We start from the raw sequence: 17,190 nt of genomic DNA, 5'->3' as shown, positions 1-17,190 counted from the left end.
CAGTTTAATTGAATAGTATTTATTTAATTAATAAAAATATCTGTCTAGTGCAGTTTTCAGAAATCCAAGGCTCGAATAAGCTGCCATTAATAAAACAAGTTTTTTTATATCCAAGTTTAATTATGGTGGTGTTTGTTTGATAGCTTGTTACTGTAAATAAAAGAGATAAAGGCAGCCCTTCACTGGAGTAGCTCGAGAGCTGTGAAATATGTACCTAATTAAAACTATTGGTGTAAGAGGCTAATAAAGTACATGTGCCTACTAGATGTCTTATTCTAATGAATCTCGGCTAATTTGCTTTGACTGATGAATTTCGGTGTTAGTGGTAGGGGCTGAATAATTATGAAATTTATCACAAGATACAAGGACTCATTAAGGATTACTCAGGTTGAGTTAGAGGAATGTTTTCTTTGTCAAGAACACAGGCCTTGACCAATATAATTGCGGCAGTGCCAAAGAGTAGCCAGATTCCAGTTGAAACCCAGTGAACGTTCAAGGCCGGGGGCGGCGCATGTTGGGGGCCGTGGGCAGGACACCCTCAGCTCTGGAAGAAACACCTGTGTGGTACTCAGGCCTGAATTCTAAAGAGAAGCATTCAGTGCACACAGAACTCATGGATGGTTCTGATGACAAGGACTCCCTTCTCACTCTTGCATGGAAAACGTTTTCCCACCCTTCATGAAGAAAAAGGAACGAGGCTAGCATTTATTTAGCAAGGACACTGCTGCAGGAAGCCCATTCAGCCCCAAATTCTTTTTTTCTATTTATAGGTTTTAGTTTTCTGAGGCTCTTGGCTTATTAATTAATCCAATTGCTTTAACTCCTGGGTGGCAGACTCCAAAACTGAGGCCGTGATTGGAGCCCATTCGGCCGGTCTCATCTAACCACATACAGAATGCCCAAGAGGTAAGAAATCTTTATTTATCTTGGAATGGAAGTTCTAACCATTGCTACATGGTCTGCTGGCAGTGCAGAGAAGAGCTGTCCTCTCAACCATGAGCCGGACGGTCTGTTCCTCACCACCCAGCGACCAGGGCAGGAGGCGAGGATACATGTGGACAACTTCCTGAGGACAACAAGAAACCTGCCTCTTGCCTGCAGGCAGGACCCAGCTCAGAGGATGAGAGCAGAGAGTGAAAGGCCACCGTGAACTGGGCTGGTTTCAACCTCTTCTTCTGGGGACCAGGAGTAAGGGGAGAGGTGGGGAAGGAGAGATGGCGATGCTCCAGTGAGCAACTCTTGCTTCTGGAAGCCTTGTCAAACAAATGGAGGCCTATTTCCTCCCTATCACCAGGGATGGCTGTTCCCAGGGCTGAAATCAAGGGGCTGCGCAAGATCTCACGGGGGCTTCGTACCCATGACCCCAGGGCAATTATAGTGGGGGAGGGTTTCTCTTCTTGTTTGCATATGAACAAAGAAATTGAAACTCCATGACATCAAACTAGACACATAAATATACATAAAACCTATATACACATAAACACGTAAATATATGCTTCTAAATATGATTTAAAACCAAAACAAGTAGAAAGCCAACTTGCAGGTGTTTTACAGCCAAAGCTTTCAAATCAATTAACCTATTGCTTCATTTTTCTTTCCAAAAATAACTTAGACACAAACTTTTCCAATTTGAAGAGAAATGCCAGGCACGATATTAAGTGAAATTCTAAACTTCATGCCAAAGAGCAAAACTTATTAGATAACTTGTTGAATTTTTAAATTATTGTTTTCTAACTCAGAAAAGGCGTCTCTTTTTCAGAAGAGAAAACGTCTTTGTGATTCAGGACAAGACAAAGAGTAATGCAGATTTTAGGGTTTTCCTCTCTCCATCCCCTTCCTCCTGACCCTTTACTGTGTGCCAGGCACAGGGCTTTACAATGTTATTCAGTCCTCCAAACAGCTCTAAGAGGGAGGAACTATTATTACGTTCATTTTACAAAAGAAGAAACTTTTGCACATAGCTCAGAGAGCTGACGGGATTTGCTCCAGGTCCCACCCAGCAGCGCATCAGCCTCCATCCCAGGTCTGTCTGTCTACCTAACCACTACGCAGTGCTGTCTTCTGATTGAAATACGCTCTGTGGTACCTTGAGAATCTTCTAGAACTTCACTGCAGTTTTTCCTGTCTCACCACTTAAGCAAAAAGGATGCATAGCTCTAATACAAATTGAGGCCAGATCTGCAGGTTCAAATGCAGGCATGTAGGGTTAGCATCTCTTTTGAAGTCTTTGCTCAAGCGACTGTGGGATGGCAGGAGGCTGGGTACCAACTTGAAAACTGAGGCTGGGCGTCAACATTGGTGGGGCCACTATTTCGTGCGTTTGTTTTCCTTTTGCTTTGGACCCATTATCTGTAAAATGGGGCTGGTTGAACAGTTCAGCTGTCAAGGGGTTGAGAACCCCTATTGAGGGGCCTGATATAAATCCCCAGATAGCTCGCCTTGCCTCCTAAACCTCACCTCTTCCCAAGCCATGATTTGTATACACTACTTTGTCTTTATGGTTTCCTGAGTTAGCTGTTTCAGACTAAAATGTGTGTTATAAGCCTCAGTGTGCATGATTTCTTAGGTTTTTAATTACAAAATGTAGTTTTGACCTATTAAATCATGCGTGAGGTAAATTTACCATAATAAAGCCTTATTAATCCCTCACAATTAAGAATTTACAGTTCTTTTGCTGAACTTTTTATTGAATTTCCCATGAGGACACTTGCACAACTGAATGCAAAGAAACTTTTCAGCCTATAACCAGCAAGCCAACAGAGTAGAAGTGAGAGCATGATTCAGGAAATAACTTCGAATGTGGAGCCAGTCTTGCTGTTTTTGCAAACGGTGTCTCCTTGAGGCCTTCCGACAGTCTTATGAGACAGGCACTATTGTCCTATTTTAGAGCCGAGCAAACTGAGGCCCAAAAATGTGACGTAGATTGACCAAGGTCACAAGTCACTAAGTGGTGGAGCCAGGGTTTGAACTAGGCCGGCTGGCTCCAAAATGCACCCTCTAAGCCAGAGTCTACACTGCCTCTCTCAATAATAATGGTAATGATAATAATAATAATCTCAGATAGCATTGACTATGCGCCAGCCCTGTCCTGTGATATTATATGTGCTAGCTCATTTATTCCCCCAACAACTCTATGAGGGGGGTGCTATGTATTATCCCCCTTTGATGGATGAGGAAACTGAGGCATAGAAAGGTGAGCAACTTATGTGAGGTTCCACAGCTGGAAGTGGTAGAACCAGACATAAGCCCATGCAGCGGGCTGCAGAGGCCCTCCTCTTCTACCAGGTGACACTGTCTCAACCCTCTCCACATCATGCCCCCATCCCAAGCCACACCCGGGAAACTTCAGCCATAGCAAACTTGCTCGCCTTCCCCTCCCAAACCCACCATGCACTTTCTAACCTCAGGGCCTTTGCTCCTGCTATTCTCTTGGTCTCTGTGCTCCGAGCTCTGGAGACAGAGCCTTGGTTTGGCTCTCGCCTGGGCTGTGCCTCAGCTGAGCTGCTCACCCTCTCTGAGGCTTGGCTTCCTCGTGTGTAAAGTGGGCGTCAGGCCCCCCTCACAGTGCTGCCATGATTCTCTGGAGTAATACATGTCAAAAGCTGAATCTGTTTCAAGTGTTCAAAGAGTGGCAAGGCTTTTGCGTTTCTTATTCTCAAAGCCCAGTTCAGATGCCTTTGTCTGCAAGTTCCTCCGCCGGCCAGATCAGCGGCTGACCTCTGAGCCCCAGCCCCGTGTGTCTGCATCTCAGTTTAGTCCTAACCACCACTCCCTTTGTATCGTGGCTACTTCTCCTTGTGTCTGTTTCTCCCACTAGACTCTGTGGTTCTCAGGGTCAGAGACTATGTCTTATTCATCTCCATGTCTCCAGATGCAAGACCAGGACCTTGTGCATACAAATTCTTAAAAATTTTTTGGTGAATTGAATTGAAAAACAAAGCGGCAGAACTGTGGGCTCCACGGTGATTTAGAAATGGAGCCAGGCCGCCTCCTGCTTCATCTGTTCCTACTCTCTACCTCCACTGCTCAAACCACCAACAGCTTTCCCGACTGAAGGCTCCCTCCCTCGGTGTGTTTCCATTGCTGCAATGTGCCCTCAAGTCCCCGGGTTAGGCTGTGTGAGTCCTGTGAGTGACGAGAGTGGCCCTCTGTCATTGATGGGACGGTAGCAGATGTACCAGACTTGCTTCTCTCCCAAGTCTCCTTCAAATGACCTTCCCTGGGGCCCAGAAAATCTGACCTATGGTTTCAGATTAAGAGCATTGTCTTCTAAAGTGTTCTAAATTGATGGAGACATGGCATACACTGTCAAAGGCTCTATCCATTCTCCCAGCACCCCTCGGCATGCTTTGTTTGCAGATGGCAAAGCCTAGAAGGATTGGGACCTGCAAGTGATGTCTTCTAACTGTGATACAGGTGTGGGTAGAGTGTAGCGAGAGGACTGTGTCATCAAAGAGGGCTGGGACATAGATGACCGGGATAAAGCGGAGGGTCCTAGATGAGGCATAAGGGAAAGGAAGATGGAGAAGATGGGTGGTGAGGAGGGGTGTCCCGGGGGGGCCCTCTGCTTCCTGATTGTGCCCGGAGAAGAATCCTACTGGATTTCCGGCTGGTGGTTGAAGGCCACCCTGCCAAAGAAGAAACTTCATCCTCACATTTTTTCCATTCAAAGGCAGAGCGGCAGCGTACTCAGGCTGCTAAAAGCTCTGCCTTTGGGGCCCACGGACCCAGATTTCAATTCTAGCTCTGCTAGGGACTAGCTTGGTGTCTGTGAGCAGTTAGTTACCCTGTACCTCGCTTTTCTGGTCTATAAAATGGGGACATAAATAATAATGCCCCAGGAAGTTCCCAGGAGGATTAAAGGAGGTCTTAGATGACAAGCACTCAATAAGACAGCCAGGCTTCTTAAGGGAGGCAGTGCCAGCTACTCTCAACATGCACGCCTGGGGTCCCCTGTGGAAAGTACCAGTCCAGTGGGAGGGGCAGTGATCGGGAGCAGCAGGTTATGGCCCTGGCCTGCAGAGCTCAATGTCAGTCTCAGGGACATCTGATCCAAAGTGTTGTCTGGTTCAGTCCTGCCTTTTCAGGAGGAGGAATAGACCTAAAGAGATTATGTAGCTTGACCTAGCCATATACCTGTGGCCACATTGCTGAGAAAGTACCAGAGTTGGCCTTCCAATGGGTGCCCTGTGGCTCATGGCCAGTGGCTTATAAGCCAGAGGCACAGGGAGCAGCAGGCTTTGTGGAGAAGGATTGGGCCATTTCCCAGCCCCTAGCAATCCCCATGCGCAGAACAAGAGCTGACAATTCCAGGCTCCAGAGGAGGAGGAGCAGGCCTTCCATTGCAGATTGCTTCCAGCGTGGCCCTCTTGGGTGAGGACAATTCCTAGGCACTTGGCGTACTTAGCGCACTTTTCTTCTTTCTGCCTTCATCTCCTTATGTGGGTGTTTTCCTTGTTTTCTTCTCAGGGTGGGCTTAGCTCCTGCCTCCCTGCTCCAGGCTGGTGGATTTTCCCTTCCCCCCGCTCCTCTGCCCTCCCAGGTTCCTATCAGGACAGGCAGAGACAGAAATTACTGATTCAATCCGTTTATCCTCCTGCAGCGATGCATCTTGGCTGGATCACTGATTCCAGGGCCATCCGCTGCTTTCCTCTTCTCGGTGCCAGGGGCGTTGGGGCTGCAGAACTCCTGGGGAGCCATCAGTGAAGACCTACTGAGGACTTGACCGGTAACGGACTCTCTGGTTCTCTGTCTGGCTACTGTTACTGAATCGAGGGAACTAGTGACACGCCAGCATCTCAGAAGCTGGGGCCCGTCAGCTCAGTCTATTGCAAATGAGGCCAACTTGATTCAGGCTCCAAGTTCAAAATTCCTCCAAACCTGCATGGTGAACTGTTCCAAGAAATGGCTCTGGGAGACCTCCTTCGTATGGTATGGAATCATTTCAAACCACGAGAATGAAGACATTGCTGTTTCTTAAGTGATAACAAAAGCATCATCTTGGGGGCAATTTTGACAGGACTTATTGTAAACCCCTTCTTATTTTACTGGATCTCTTAGGTTCTCCTGCCCGCCCTCATTTATTTTCCAGGGATTCTGTGTAGCTGAAGTAACGTGCATGAATATTGCGTAACATTCTGTGGACGGATACAGTATTGTAGAAATAATTTAATTGACGACCTGTAATGAAAATAGCGCTGGGTAAGTCGCGTGGGTTGCAATTTCTCTATGTATTTTCACATTGCCGGGGATAGTGCTGTTGACGTGAATAGCCCAGTATTGATTTCATTTAAAATTTTCAACATCTGAATGATGTGAGCAGCGATCTGTGTGAAGGTACTGCAGAGTGTCGGCATATCCCCTGCTAACAAAATACCGTTTTAAAAGGATTTTTCTATTAGCATTCACAAAGAGAGGAGAGAATGAAAAGGGTTATGAGAATGTTAAAATTTTCACTGACCAAAGAAATACGAAGTCACCGTCTTCATTTTACTCTTAATTAATTGAGTTATTGGAGCTTATATAATTCTCTGTTAAATACCTAAAAGAAAGCAGGCAGGGACCTTGAGGTGTTGTATAGAATACTTTGTTTTCTAAAGGTAGTGACTTCAATGACCCCATGAGAAAGTCCCAGACGGCACTCAGACTCCCCCTAGAAATGGATTTCAAATGCAGCAGCGACTCCTTAATGCCGCCCTGTTAATGAGTTCCGATTCAGTGGTTAGAAGTTACCATCATTTAACAAGAGTAGCACAAATTAGATTTTCAAACTTCCAGAGATGCAGTTTCTCATTGTGCCTGAGTCCAGCAGCCGGATAACAAAAGGAGTTGCTGGGAGACAGATGTTGGGCGGGCGGCCAAGTGGCAATTTTTCATAGCACCCCTGTGGTAAAAGGGGGACACTGATGGGGTTCCACTTCTGGGGAGCGAGGGTTTGAGGTGCTCTGCTTGCTCATCTTGGGGAGAAGTCTCTAGTGAAGTTGTGGGCAGTATGTAAGGTGCCAGCTCCTGCCTTTGTCACTTTGTTGGCCTGGAAGTTAACAAGGACAGGCAGAGGGACAGTGCTGGGTGTGAGCGGCATCTAGGTCCCTGGGGTGGTGCAAAGCCACCTCTCTGGCAGCCTAAGCCTCCCTGCCTTTCTAATGCCTGGGCCTAATTTCCATTCAAGAAGAGATGTAAAGGGAAAATACAGGGAAAGCGCTTTCCAGAATCACTCGTGACAGGTCTGGGAGAAGAGCCCTCTGAATGTAGTGTCAACCCAGCTGTGGCCACAACTAGGTTTCTTCAGGTTGTAGGACTCCCTTGCCTGATCAGCTGAGCTGAGGGGGGATCCTTGACCTTCAGAGAGGAGGCCCACAACGCAGAACCCAGCCCAGTGCGACCAGGAAATGGAGAGGCGCCCACGTGACGATACTTCGAAGGGAATGAACTAATAATCCCGGCTTCAGTGATACAGGCGGGAGGGGCAGAGTGGACACGAGGCTGGAGGAGGGCATGCCGTGGGCTCTGATCTTCACCCCAAGGACAGTGGGAAGGCATGACAATGTTTTAAATCAACAGAGACACACTGTTCTCAAATACCCCCAGACGTATCTGCTAAAAGCAGTGCCAATACTTTCATTGACATTCTTTAGTACATAATCTAGATTGTAAAACTATTTATCATTTCTGAGGAACTCAATAAAGCTATTTTCATTTTGAATAGAAAGAAAAAACTTTTATAAAAAACTGAATGGGTTTCTCTTTACTGACAAAGACTTTCGAAGACCTCACTCTAATGAGGACAGGTGCTGGCCAGGCACATGGCTAGGCCCAGGGTTCTTCTTCTAGACTGCTCTGTTCCAGCTTTGATCGTCCTCCCATCTGAGTCACAGAGCAGGTAACAAAGGAAAGAATCCACCACAAATGCCTCCTCAGGAAGCCTTCCACCAAAATCGCCCCAAAAACTCACACTCTGGAATGAAGCCACCCCACAAGTGTCTCCTACAGCAACCTGCCGGTGGGCCTGATGTTCCCATTGTCAGCGACAAACCTTTGGGCTACCCACTGCCTCTGGAAATTCCTCTGAAAGTGTCAGCTGGTTATTGTTTAACATAGGGGTGGGGTGAGAGTGGGATGGGATTGTATGATATTATATTCAGGGACCCAGAAATTCTTCTTGGGTGCCACTCAGCCTCATTCTGAGGCGAAACAGAGAATGAGAGAGAAGAGGAAATGGAAGGGGCACTTGTACTTTATGACGAGCCAGCACTGTGTCCTCTCTGCAGTCCAGGGAGATTAGGAATGCTGGGCTGGCCCACATGGGAGGAAAGAGGAAGGCTGACCCCACTGATCTGTCTAGGTCCAAATAGCCTCAGGCTGCAGGAGGCTTCAAGGGTTGCTCATTGCTCCCTCAGCACCCAGACTCCTGTTTGGGAGCTTCCTGCTATGATGCCACAAAGGTCGATCCACTTCACAGTGGGCAATAACAAGGGGACAGGAGAGGCAAAGTGAGTTTGTTCTCAGCGCACAGCAGGGAGCTGGCTCACCTTGCACTGGGTATTAGCCCTGGGCCGGGAAGCCTGTGGGAAGCAGAGAGAGCTTTTAAGGAGAGGGGGACAGAGGGGAGGAGGGAGAGAGGGGGTTGCTGCTCGTGTGCACCACACCTTGACACACTGCTGGCGAGCTGGAGATCTTCCCCAAGGGCCTGAACTTTTAACCCCTTGAAACCAGAAGAATAAGACCCAATATTGTATGTCTGACTAACCAGCTTAGCACTCCCATCCTTGAGACAGTCCACACATTGTCCTGTTAGTCCAGCTTCCATATTAGCCAGCACAGTTTATCACTGTATCTTAAGGGTGGGACAGAGTATTGAAGGTGATTTTGGGTGGTTCGTGGACACAGATATTAAGGTATATTGCTTCCCTTAGTGAGAAAATTATTCCATTTAAAATTCTCTTTCGATCTTCCTAATTAATTCAGCAGACTATCTCAATTGTTGCTATGTGTCTTTAACACCTTTTTAATAATTTAGTAGGTGTCTTTTTTTAAGAGAGGGGAGGCCTCATCCTCAGAGACTCCAGCTGACCACAGTTTATAGCAATCATTTAATAACATGTTTTTATTTTTATTTATAAATTCCTTTTATTTAAGGTAAGTGACACAGATTATCCCCTTATGTTAATAATAGTAATAATTGAGAGTTATGGAATACTTTCCAGTGGCCAGGAACTGTTTTAAGTATTTAATGTATGTTAACCCATTTAATCCTGGAAGCAACCCTATAGACAGAGCTATTATTATTTCCGCTTTACAGATGCAGACTGAGGTGGGGAAGCTGTAAATAGCATTTGCCTAAGTTCACCTGGCCAGTTAGTAGTGAAGCCAGAATTCCCATCTAGGCATTTTCACTGAGTATGGGTTGGGGGCAGGGTGGGAGTTAATCACATGGCGTCCTGACCCTCCAATCAGTGGTCACATGTGAAATATCCAGGGTATCTTGCCTGGGTCACCTCCCTTAGGCAGGAGGATGAACTCTAGGCCCAGAATCAGAGCTCTGGTCAAGTCCAGCTTGGCCATGTTCCAGCCATAAGACTGTAGTCAAGTCATTCTCTCTCTGAGCTTCTGTTTCTTCCTCTTTAACATAGAGCCTAATGGTAATGTCTACTTGGCTGGGCCATTGGGAAGATGAGTATCACCTTGACAAATGATGGAATAGTATGCGGATCTTCCTCTAAAGGGAGGGAAGGACATGACATCTGCAGACAGAGGACCTAGTTCACACACAACCTCCTTCATTTACTGTTGCGAGACACCGAGGGAGTCCCCACTGGGAGTCTCACTTGTCCCATCTGTGAAACAGGAATGAAAACAGTACTGATCTCCAAGAGATTTATTCTACATGCTGTTCAAGAATCCTTAGCATCAGCGAGCTGTATCCTTGAGTGAATTATTTTCAGAGGTGAAAATGAATGGTGTCATGTCACTAACTTTGAAAATATCCACAAATGAAAAATATTTTAAAAATATTTTCCAGGGGCTGGTCCAGTGGCTCAGCAGTTAAGTTCGCACGTTCTGGTTCGGCGGCCCGGGGTTCGACGGCTGGGATCCCAGGTACCGACATGGCACCACTTGGCAAGCCATGCTGTGGTAGGCATCCCACATAGAAAGTAGAGGAAGATGGGCATGGATGTTAGCTCAGGGCCTGTCTTCCTCAGCAAAAAGAGGAGGATTGGCAGCAGATGTTAGCTCAGGGCTAATCTTTCTCAAAAAAATTTTTTTTTCACATTATAAATGTAATTTGTGTTTTATTTTAGAAAATATAATAATTTTATTATTATTATACTACATACAGTTAATAAAAAGAAGGGTCCCCCATTAAGACCTTTGTTATATCCTTTCTGATACACACACAGACACGCACAAAGACGCTATATTTTTAAAAATGAAAATGAAATCATATCAAATATACTGTTTTTTAACTTCCCTTTCCACTTAAATGGATTCTGTTTTCTCTTACTTTGGTCCATGTCTCTGAGAGTCTACCTTGCAGGTTTCTGATCGGAAGACACTGAGGTTTAAAATGGCAGAGTCTAGCTTCCTTAGTTCTGAAGACTGTAAATGAAGGCTCTTATGATAGCTGTCAAGAGCCGTTAGAGTAACAAGATATCACTCCAAAGTCAGGGGAAAATCCTTTTGTCTACACGGAGTTTGATCTCTTTGTATTTTTGGGGCCTCATCAAAGGCGAGATTTGAGATACTCCTGCTTGTTTTCCACATAAAACTCAGAAAGTTGCTTGATTTAAAATGCAACTCCTTTTTTCCATTTGTCATTTCTGAAACATTTTTTTAAAAAGTGTTAAAATGAATGGAGTAACAAACAGCCATGTAGCAATAATATTATACGCAGACAAAAACGCATCCTGGTACAGAAACAGACATAGGTAGAGTCGATGACAATGGAAAAGAGGAATAGATGTTGCTTCTGGTCTCAATCAATCTGATCTTCTCTAATTTAAAAAGTGAAGCCGTTTTGAATTTTATAGTTGTTCTAATGGAGAACCAGCGGACACCTTCTGTTATTCTAAGCATGTTCTGTTATGACAACAACGTGGGCCTTTAAAGATTTTTTATGTCTTTTATTTTGAAAGTTTTTCACATATTTGAAGTCTTGCCTGGTGGCCAAACCCTAGCGTTCTCTGGCTCTGTGGAAACACGGGCTCACCTCCTGCTCCTGGTACCCCACTCCCTCTGGCTTTAATTAATACCGTACAATAAAATTCCTACTCTCCAGCCAAACCACCATCGGCTGTAATCTTGTCAGTTCTCATAAGCCAAACAGAAACACACACTTTTTCTTGCTGTTGTTCAATCGCCTGCATCTGCTATTTAATTTCCAGAGGAACCTCATCTTGCTGTTCTGTGTTCCCCTTTCCTCCCTTCTGTTTATTTATTTGCTTTTTATATTTTTTCCAAAGAAAACCGTAGGTAATGAGCTATGTGAATCCAGTACTGAGGTTTCTAATGTCAGATGCCTCAGTTCATGACAACACAAATACTCTTTCCCAATTGTGGCATATGGGGGATGAAAATCTTCCCTGGTGTAACAGAGAGGGTCTTTACTTTTAACTAGAACAATAGTGGAGAACGGGGCACATGTAGCAGGTTGCATTGCTTCAAAGTGTCAGGGTGGAATTTTAATGCTGTCCTTCCTCTGGCAGCACACAAAAGATTGTGTATCATGGGCTGCTGTGTTTGGCAATCGCCTCTGCTGTGGGACTAAAGCAGGCATACTTACATGTGGGTGCCTCTACCCATGGACCACATCTGTGCCCACCTGCCTCTTTCTTCATGGCATTAGAACATCCTTTTGCTGGTAGAAACGAGACTAACGTGTGCATGCAAATCATTTCCATCACCATAACCATCACCCAAATCCTCAACCCCAAGTCCTGCTGACAGAGGACCCTAACTTCACTCACACGGCCAGCAACATCCCCCAAATCTGAAGCAACAAGGCTCATGTGCTCTTTATGTTATTCACACCATAATAACATATTGTTCCTTAGTACCCTGCAAACATTTTTTCTACTTTAGTGCCGGGGCTTGTTTTTCCTTTTTTTTTTGTATTACTAAATACAAATTATATGTACCGTGATAAAGTAATGGAAAGAAACGGGTACTTCTCTCAAGCTAGTAGAAGTAAGATTGCTGTTGAAAACCTTTAACTCCAAATTCTCTGGCTTTCATGTGAATGGAATTTCAACTCTAATGCAGCATTAATGGGGTTTTGCACTGAATTGCCTTTTGGGGTTTGATTTGCCTTTTAGAGAAGCTGGTGTTTGACTGCATGTTCAAACATGGAATGTATTCTTATGAGCGATGTGAGATTCAAATAAACACAACGAGTACGTTCATTTTGATGACCTCCCCATCACACATTCAAATAAACACAAATGTTCTCGAATGTATAAAAGCAGCTGTGTTTATGTCAACGTGCAAAGCACCAGATATATACATTTAGATTCACTCGTCTATCTGGAACCATGTACCTCCGCTCATCGTTAAAAATTTAGTGGAAAATCATGCATGGGGCATGTGTAATGTGCAATTTTCAACCATACACACATCTCTAAACAAATTTTCTTCAAGCATGTTACTGACGTTTGTTCTAATTGAGGATGAAGCCTGGAGAAACTTTGAAGTTTTTGAAAACAAAACAAAGCAAAATGCAAGTTGCTACCAGAGGGCACTGGCGCATCTGAAGAATTCTGGCAGCATGGGTAAGTCATCTTCCCTGATTTTCAGAACAACCTTCTCTGCCTTTCTCCTCTTTTCCTTCTCTTTTTTTCTCTTCCCTTCTCTCCTCTCCCCTCCCTTCTTTCTTTCTCTCCCTTCCTTCCTTCTTTAGGTTAAGCAAAACCATGCAAAGTTCTTTTTTCCCTCCTTCCCTCCTTTTCTTTTTTCATTCCTTCCTTCCTAGCAAAGCCATGCAAAACGCCAGCTCAAGAGTTAGGTTTTTTCTTGTTTGCTTTAAATATCATAAATGTGAGACATGACAAATCTTTTCTTCAGAACCTCAGCTGGAACAGCTCAGCCATTAACGCCGGGTTAAGCTGTACTTTCTGCATAAGAACCAGCGTTGGCTTTACATGTCAGACTAAAACAACACTTCCATCTTGTATTTCTTCAAATATAGGAACAGTTTGCAGGTCTCCAGGAACATTCCCCAGCTTCCATTTTGTTGGCAGACAGAAATAAGTAGAATAAAAATAACTCCTAATGTCGATTGAGACCTACCTACATGCCAGGGACTGTTCTAAACATTTTGAATGTCTTATCTTATCTAATTCTCAATCACCCTCTGAGGTAGATATGGTCACTATCCCCGTTTTACACAAGGGTGGGCAAAGAAGTAGCTTTCTCAAGGTTACAGAATCAGTAGGTGGTAGAGCCACGTGGGCATGTAGGTTCCAGGCCTTGCAGTTTTTAAGAGAAGCTGTAAATCCAAATATTTATAAGTAATATCCCAATTTTTAAATGCCAGCAAAAAATTCAAATTTTTCGGAAACCCTGTCAGCTAAACAAAACATATCTGGTAGCTGGCTTAAGCCCCTGGACTGCCAGTTTACCTATTCCGATTTAAGGGATACTGTCTCTAGTTTTTCAGTGTTAGAAAATCTCCTATTAATAACTAATCAGATGAGTAGGAAGAAAATAGGATTCAGAGCAGAGAACTTATATTCACATCTGAATTCTATCAATTCCCAGCTAAATGACCTTGAGCAAGTCATTTCTATTCTCTGAGCTTCAGTTTCCTTACGTGCAACACAGAGATAATTCCCGCCTTAGGAGAGGTACTCTGAGAATCATGCAATCCTCATAGCTCTTAGGTCGTAGTGATATTAAAGCATTTTGTAAACTCTAAGCATTATATAATTAGAAGCTATTGTTCTTGTTATCATCTCCTTACATGTGAATGTGACAGGACATGCACATTCACTGAGTGTTAGGCATTGTGCCCACACGTTGACCTACAGGTCTTCACCAACAATGGCATTGCCCCCATTTTATTGACGAGGACCCTGAGACTCAGAGAGGTTAAGGGAATTGCCCAAGGATGCAGAACTAGTAAGAAGTGCAACTGAAATTCACACAGGTTTGTTTGACTCCTGAACCCATGGGTTTTGCTTCTTTCCCCTCTCATGGACAGCACGTAATATATTACGCTTCTATCAGGCTTCCAGTTTTAGTGAGAACCAGTTTATAAGACTTGTCAAGGGGACAGTTAGAGTCCTGCTAGAATAAAGTTTGTCAGTGGATATTGATGAGGAAAGGAAGAGGAGCTCCATCCAAGGGGGCGCAGGCAAGGACAGAGGGGACTGAGCCCACAGTGGCCACCTCTCCATGCAGGCACGGAATGCTAGATGCCTGAGGTGAGAAAGGAGAATTCTGACATGCCTGCCACCACCCCCCTCCTCTTAGAGTGGACCCCAGGGCTAAGCTCTGCCCTGCTCCCTGCCATGCATTCAGCTGAGCTCCAGAGGCCTGCACAGCCCCAACCACTCGGGAAGTCAGGCTAGTTATGTCATCTGCTAGTATGAAGCTTACCTGCCCACAGGTGAAAGCCACATTCGAACACACGGCTCCATCAGTCTGAGAGTGATGTTTGGACCCCTTCCTACCTTGTCCCTTTGTGTTATTTCTCAGCTGGTTCAGAACTCAGGCAAGGAAGAGGAATGCTAGCTTGTGGTTCCCTCAAGTCCCAGCACAAGGTTGAGAGGATGGAAGAAGGGAAGAGATCCCCTTCTTTGGCTTTGGGTATCTCCTGGGCAGTCTACCTTCCAGGCCACCTTGAAATGAATGTGAAATCCCCACTTTGACCTGAGAAACTTTAGGATGGAAAATGTCCATTTCTTGAAGACAAGGCAAGGCCAGTGGTTTATGGCAACCTGGGGGAAATGATTTGGCTCTTTGTAAAAGCCACTTGGCCTGGGAGTGGGGGGTTGCCTTTAGGGTAGGACGTTTACCATCCAGGGGCGCTATTTATGAAGTTCCGTGACCTGAGGGGGAGGGGCAGGTCCTTCACAGCTAATTTCTGTTAAAGCTCCTGTCCTAATTCTCTTCCAGTCATTAAAGAGGAAAGAAATTTAACATGGCGGGTGTAAGAAATATCCAGCCCCATGGAATTATACGATGCATGGTTTCCCCAGCAGATTCGACAGTGGTAATGATAACAATAATCAATACAAATTAGGGACATGCTTCTGTTTTAATGCACTTAGTAACCAGATCTCCTGTCCTCAAATATGTCTAAAGGAGAACTGTGTCCTCCTAACCAACTTGAGTGCTGTTGTGAAGGAGATGCGTGTGTGTGTGTGTGCGCACGTGTGTGTTCCCTTTTCTCTTAGGGATTCTATAGCTTCCTTCATTCTTCGCCTCTCTCATATTACAGAAAGAAGGTAATTTTTCCTGGCCATTTACTAAAGCTCATTAAAGACTGCAGAGAACAAACAATGCTACTCCTCAGAGACTACCATTCAAAGTCACTCTACAATTCTCTGTTCTAATACTTGAGACAAATTAATTATTCCTCAGTGAAAAGTGTATAATTCCTATTCTTCATTTTGGGGGGGGGTGGGGAATAATAATGGGAAGTTTATATCTGAGTGAAAAGCTGTCTAGGCTGAAGGGAAATGAGAAAAAATGTGTGTTCTGAGAGGAGTAAAAGCAATTATTCTAATAATAATTCTAAGAATATTAATGTCTTTTTAAAGTAGATTGCCTTCAAATAAACACAGGGGTTGAAGCAATGGGAAGCTGGTTTATTTATTAATCATTCCAAATGTGCATTCTTCTAAATGAACAACTACACCATCAACTTTGCCGGCACATATTAAATTTAGTTAAACAGCAACTTGCAAATGTCTCAAAACTTTTGTAACCAGAGACTAATTTGTTTAACACATTTAAAATGTTATATTGAGCTAAAGCCCCACATATTAAACTTCAAAGGGAAAAGCTCTTGAGAGTTCCTCATTTTAAAGACTACATGCTGGAAATAGGAGGGAGACAAGTCTCATTCTATTTTGTTTTGTTTTTACATACAGGGCAGTCTCCAGGCCCTGGCCCTCATCCTCAGCACTGTGTTCGGTCATCTGCAGAGCACCAAATATCTAACTGTGAGCACCGTCGGGGGATGGTTAAGAAAGGCCTAGTGTTCCCTTTCATCTCTATTAATTAATCCCGGCTCCGTTGGCCCGGAGTACGTTGCTGTTGACATCACCTTTTCCTTACACTTTAAAGAGTCCCGAGAGAGACCGACTGCAGAACAAAACTGGACAAAGAGTACATTTGGTAACCATTTTATTTCTCAATTACCAACCTAAACGTATGGAAAAGATTTGTGCGCTATCCGATTTACACAACAATTATGCTTCAAAAGTTTAGAAATAAATAACTTTTTTCTTGGACTCATTAGTTCGTCTACCAATTGTAATTGGTGTCAACTAACGAGTTTGCTTCCATGGCTTGCCCTTAATTACTGATAAAAGCTAAATTGCAACTCTAGCCAATCAGAAACTAGTTTATTCATGAGAGTATAGTATTCTTTTAAAAGCTCTATTTGTCCTAATAAGCGGTTTTGTGTTTGGCTGAAACCTTCCATAAGCCCCCTTAACATAAGCAAAGGACTCTTAATAACTATATACAGCGAAGGAATATCATTACTGCCCTCATTCAAACAGAGGAACAAAGGAAACGTTTTGTAAATTTCAAATGTATACATCACGAGCTTAGCAGACCCTGAAATCTCATCCATCTGGTGGGAAATAGATATTAGTACCCATAAGGCTGATATTGAGAATTTGTTCCATCTTCCAATGTCTAAATTTTTTTCAAATTGTCTCTAGCATTCTGAAACAGGCCGTAAGAAATAGGAGAAGCCCAATAGTCATGAAGCAGGTTAAAGCCTAATGGTATAAACAAGGTTTGGCTCAGGCCAAAATCCCACATGAAAAATAACAGACATTCTGGAAACAAGAGTGTTAAGAGAGAGTGCGTGGTGGAATCATGCTGCCAGGGAGGCACTGCAACTGCAAAAAGCCTGGCTGCAGAAATGTCATCCTAGAGACAGCCCTCTTTGCTATTGTTCTTTTCAGAAAACAAAATAAACCTTGTCACGATTACTGAACATTTTGAAGATGGGTT

General features: G+C 44.2%; 1 long non-coding RNA gene across 1 annotated transcript; it reads left to right on the top strand.

The window, feature by feature from the left end:
- Positions 1–598: 598 nt before the first annotated feature.
- On the top strand, positions 599–17,155 carry LOC138924137 (uncharacterized). Its single transcript, XR_011438840.1, has 5 exons — positions 599–906; positions 5,603–5,931; positions 6,092–6,201; positions 10,019–12,764; positions 16,092–17,155. It is a non-coding gene; the product is annotated as an uncharacterized lncRNA (long non-coding RNA).
- Positions 17,156–17,190: the final 35 nt, after the last annotated feature.

This window comes from Equus caballus, chromosome 5, assembly GCF_041296265.1.
Source record: "Equus caballus isolate H_3958 breed thoroughbred chromosome 5, TB-T2T, whole genome shotgun sequence".
Taxonomy (NCBI): domain Eukaryota; kingdom Metazoa; phylum Chordata; class Mammalia; order Perissodactyla; family Equidae; genus Equus; species Equus caballus.
This window is presented reverse-complemented; position numbering and strand designations above follow the sequence as displayed.